This window comes from Pundamilia nyererei, unplaced genomic scaffold (genome assembly GCF_000239375.1).
Source record: "Pundamilia nyererei isolate P.nyererei 1_Seehausen unplaced genomic scaffold, PunNye1.0 scaffold00062, whole genome shotgun sequence".
NCBI lineage: Eukaryota > Metazoa > Chordata > Actinopteri > Cichliformes > Cichlidae > Pundamilia > Pundamilia nyererei.
This window is the reverse complement of record NW_005187463.1, coordinates 1,305,526-1,311,364: the sequence shown is the minus strand read 5'-3', so window position 1 is coordinate 1,311,364 and position 5,839 is coordinate 1,305,526.

The window sequence follows — 5,839 nt, the reverse complement described above, 5'->3', positions numbered from 1 at the left end:
TATATATATATATAAAATATATGCAATTGTAGCTGTGACAATGTGGAAAAGAAGCATGGAATAGTTGTGACAGTATCGTTGTTTTTTAACTGCATCTCTTATCTATTGTTCTGTTGGTGATTCATGCTTTTGCTCACTTCTTATCCAAATGGTAACTTTTCATCATACGTGAAAATTTGTATTTATCTTTTACAACACTTTTTCTTTCTCGTCTTTCTCGTCTTTAATGACTTTGTTTCCCCCGCTTTCCCTCAGCAAGAATTTCTCTTTTCCGTAACCACCATTCGCCAACCACAATTAGCCAAGCTGCTCTGCGATTGCGCATCAGCCATGTGCTGCACACTGCTCTAGCTTAACCCACATCTTAAGCATTTTAGCCAACATAAAATCTGTTAATTTCTTTTGTCAGTTTCACAACCCTACCCCATGCTGTTTCACTTTTCTACAGTCTCCAACATGTGCATATTTATCTATGAGGTATGGTTTATGGTCTTAATTTTCCTTGCGTGGCAAGGGATTCAAATCCTGGCTGTGCCTGAGTACAATTTCTCATTTTAAACTCTACATTCCCTCAGTAGGAATTCAGTGCACTGACTGTATGCTCCAGAAAATCAATCTGTCACCAGTTTCATTTGTTTTCACCAGATGAGCTCTGGGAATCTCAGCCTGCAAATGTGCACTTGACTTGGAAAGGCTCTAAGCATATGGTCCAAGTGTGCAAATGTGACTTCTAAAATGGAGAAACATTCAGAGGGCTCCTCTGGGTTCCCTTTCGGTGTGACAGAAATCAAAATCCTGGATAAAAGAAACATTGGGAGTTGGGAATAGCTACTCCTGTTCACCTACGATATGAAAACAGACAGTTATGTTAATGCATGACATAACATAGTTGGTAGTGGCTTTAAGTGTCAACAGCATGAACTGAGAGGTCTGATTTCATGCAGCCCTGCCTCCGGTTTCAGACTGAGGCTGTTTCCTGCTCTCAATACAGGAATGCCATCTAGTGGTTAAAATCAGTAAGTTTACATGTGGAAACGTATTGGAAAATAGCCCTTATGTACAACAGGTTATTAAGCAGGATAGTGCATGAGCTTTGTGTTAATGGCTGCAACACAGCTGCAGCATAACATAGCACAAATGCAACACTTCCCTGCCAGTCACATGGTATTAACTTGGCAAAGTGCACCAAAAAAATCTCTCAAGTTTGCCCTCCTAAGACAGCCTATTTAACAGATCTTTATTAAGTAAAAGATTAGCCAGCTGAAGTAAATAAGTGTTCAAGATGGAGTTAAAACGAAACGCTAGGGTGGGCTTGAGCACCAGCCCCCAACCAAATGCAAATGTATGCAGGAATAACTGCTTCCCTTCTCTCTTCCTGTGATGCGTAACCATGAGGCAAGTCTATGGGCGAAGTTCATAAATGTTTGTCCCGCTGTAACATATTGAGTTAGCTGCAGTTATTTAACCTGCACTCGTTGCAGAGATTGTGCCCCAACACTGTTTTTGTCTGCGAGGCCTGATGAATATGCATTTCTTCCCTCTCCCTGTCTTTAATGCCTAAGCGCTTCCTCAACCACACACACACAGTGATACATTTGTGCACAATACAAATCGTCATGCATATAGTGCTATTGATATACAGATAACTTTGCAAAATAGCTATTAGAGCTCTCTACTTTAAAGATTAGGATGAAAACGTTCCTTTTTGAAAAAGCGTATATGACCGCGAACCCTTCCTTCATTATGCTGCAATAAGGTCTAAGCTGCTGTGGGCGGCTGAGTGTTTCTTCTTCACCCACCTTTTTTCACTGTGTGCTTCTACAGCAATCTGCATTTGATTTTTAGTTATTATTGATCTCTGGCTTTTTTTCTACAGCATGTCTGTTGTCCTGTCACCCTCCGCTCACCCCCAACCGGTCGTGGCAGATGGCTGCCCCTCCCTGAGCCTGGTTCTGCCAGAAGTTTCTTCCTTATAAAAAGGGCTTTTTTCCTTTCCACTGTCACCAAGTGCTTCTCATAAGGGGTCTTCTGATTGTTGTCATCTGAGCTCTATGTTGTTTATTACAGGGTTTTTAACTGCTGTTGGAATTTGGAACTATATAAATAAAATTGAATTGAATTTATTATGTAAGATTTTTCTTGATGATGATGATACTAATTAAAAGTGTAATAGTAAGTTAGCCAGATATGATGATGATACTAATTAAAAGTGTAATAGTAAGTAAACAGCCAGATATGCCTAAAAAAGATCACCAAGAGAACAGAACACATAAATGCGTCATCAAATGCACAATTGTGTTTTTAAACAGAAAAATAAAAGGAAAGTAGATGACAGATGTGTTACATAATTAACTGAGTGGAATGATAAGTTGAAATGGAGGAAACAGTGAAATATGTGTCTCTAAAAGGTTGATTCTGTTCATCTGGACGTAGCGTTTTGTGGGAGAAATGTTTCGTCACTCATCCAAGTGACTTCTTCAGTCTCAGCTGACTGCAGGTTTCCCCAATCTTATAAACAGCGTCATTAGGACGCTACAACACAGAGCGAACACCATCCCCACTGACACAGCGGCCAGGGAGGCAGAAGAACGGCACATCAAGAAGGCCCTGAGTAAATGTGGTTATCCCAGCTGGACTTTTGTCAAAGCTGGAAAGGCACCTAAAGAAAGCTCCAGCCGATCCAGGAGAGATCGCCCAAGCGAAAACCTGTAGTGATCCCATATGTGCCAGGAGTATTGGAGCAGTTGAGACGCATTTTTTCTAAACACCGGGTCTCTGTGGCATTTAAACCCCAAAACACGCTGCGCCAAAAACTGGTCCCCCGACACAAACAGAGTAACATAGTGTACGCTGTTAAGTGCCAGGAGGATTGCCAGGATTTATACATCGGGGAAACCAAACAACCTCTGGCGAAGGCACAACACAGAAGAGCTACCTCATCAGGCCAGGACTCTGCAGTCTATTTACACCTACAGGCCAGTGAACACTCTTTCAAGGATGAGGATGTAACATCCTGGACAGGGAGGAACTCTGGTTTGAGCATGGAGTCTAGGAGGCCATTTACGTGAAAAGGGAAAGACCATCTCTGAATCGAGGAGGGGGCCTAAGGGTACATCTTTTGCCATCTTACAATGCTGTGATTGCTGCCATTCCCCAACTCTCTGTGAATGGTACTTATGGCCATTGATCAGTGGTCTTTGATCAGTGGGTTTTGGTCAGTGATTGTTTCTCTATATATTGTGATCTCACACTGAATGTAGGTGGGTTAGCTATCAGTTAGCTATGACCAGAAGACAAAAAGACTACACATCCAAGCCAAATGGTGGAACAGATAGTTTAGATCAGTGGTGTCCAACATGAGGCCTGTGGGCCAGAATTGGCCATCAAAGACAGCCTAATGGATAGTTTTAATAAAATATGAAGGAATTTCTGTATCTTGCTGATACAGAATTTCCAATTGACCATTCAGACTACATCATATTAAATAAGTAATGTATTTCTGTAATTTTACTGCTTATAATGTATCCCTAAAGAGTTATGCTGACAGATTTATTTGATTTACTACAATAGCATTTCTTTATTATGTAGAAAAACTGAGACTCACTGTTGAAACTACACTTCTTATTCTTATATTAAAATATCTCAGGGATTAAATGTGTAGGTGAGTTTCACTGGTCCTGCCCACATCCGATCAAAGTGGGCTGTGTGTGTCGTTGTAAAGTGAGTTTGACATTCCTGGTTTAGAGGAAGAATTGAACAGACAAATCTGAGTGTGGTTTATTGCTGTTGTTGCTGACTTAACTTGTGTTTTGAGTCAATGGGTAAAATGAAATTTATCTTTCAAGATGTCAGCGCCCCGACATTAAAATTGTGTGGGGAAAAATAAATACTAATAAATTAGTTTTGCATGTTTTTAAGAATTGTGCAAAGCACGCATACGCATATCTAACAGTTAGAATTTGAAATGAGCAATTGCAATCTTATTTTATTTGAGATGAAATGTTTATTCCATCTGGCTAATTGCACTGCCCTCAGCTCCACCATCTGTTACCCAGGTGAGGCAAAAAGACTCTCCTCCACACGTCTGCATCCTGTCCCGGTGAGTAACTCTCGTGCTCGTGCAGTAAACACAGTTTCCATTTATTTTCTTGTGATTCTGAATCCTCCTGATATTACTCCAGGTCTACCCACACAACACTTGTCATGCTAAATAAAATTGAAAGAGGTACAAGGAGTACACAGTTGCCTAGTAGCAAATGTTTTACTGTGGGCTTTGTGTGTGTTCAAAGTGTTTGTGTAGTTCCCAAAATACTGGCCAAAGGGACCAAACATGTTCCTTTTTCATTTTTTATAATGAGGTAGTGGAAAAACAGATGCCAATGTTTGCTTGTTCGGGGTGGGGGTGGGGGGGTGAAGGTGAAAGCAGGGCGGGCCTTTGGGAGTGCTAAAGAGACTTGGTGGTAAAGCTTCAACTTAAAGACACTGCAAGTAACAAATACTACCAGGAAGCTGTTATTTACAACAAGCTGCAACTATTGTTCCTTCTGTTTTAGATCTATACTGGGAGGAAATGGATTTTGTGATTTTAATGAGATTTTTTTATTATCCTTTATCCATCAAAGTAAAAACGTTTTTGCACACTTCTGTGAATTTCTGTGAACAATAGTGCCCGGTAGAGTGTTCACAATGCTGAGGGATCTAGGACTCAACAGCCGTCTGTGTGCATGTGTGCATGGGTGTTGGACTTCCTCACCGGCAGAACTCAGGTGGTGAGGATGGGTAGGTGCGTCTCCGACAGCATCACTATCAGCATGGGAGCGCCAAAGGGGTGTGTCCTCTCACCACTGTTCTACTCCCTCTACACTTCAGACTGTGTGGGCACCCATGGCTCCAATACCATTGTGAAGTTTGCTGATGACACAGTGGTGTTGGACGCCATCTCCAACAACAATAAGGCGGCCTACATGGATGAAGTGAAGAATCTGGCATCGTGGTGCCAGCATAACCACCTCCAGCTGAACGTCGGCAAGACCAAGGAGCTGAGCTGGTAGTGGACTTGAAAAGGAGTCAGCACAGAGACTACAAGCCCATTATTATTTCACTAGCTGGGACCACATCCTTGGTAACGATGGGCGATGAGGGAGTATTAACTGGTGCTGCGGTTTGGGGAAGGCCTCGAAGGGGACTGGTGACGGCTCCCGGCCCGGGCAGATCGCCATGTACTAACGAGAAGTGAATGAAGGAAAGGGAGAGAGGAAAAGAGAGGGAAAATGGGGGGGAAGTGTGGGGCATGAAAATGAGAAGAGCAAGTATTGGTGAAGGGGGGCTTTTATAGCCTGATGCCGGAGGGGGCGTGAAGAAGGAGTGGTTCCGCTCCTGAAATTCAGATGATATCTCCACTAATGGAGCTCAAGTGGAGAGGGTGCCGTCCTTCAAGTATCTCGGTGTCCACATCTCCTCAGACCTGACCTGGTCTGCCCACATTCAGGTCCAGTCCAAAAAGGCTGGGCAGTGCCTGTACCACCTACGACAACTGAGGAAGTTCAGGGTCTCTCCAGGGATCCTCAGGACTTTCCACATTCTCATATCATCCTGCTCCTTCTGGCTTCACAACAGCACAAGACACTTTAACACCCTACCCACGCAATGTACACAAGCTGTAAATTTCCAGCTTGCTTTATTTTATTTTATCTTTATTTATATAATGTATATAACTCACCCACTTGCTGCACATAATGTCCTCTTTGTATATACTCATTCACTGTATATAAAGTTCTGTCTCTCTTTTTTGCACAGTCGAGGAATCAGGTCACATTTCACTGCGTGTTATATCTGTATA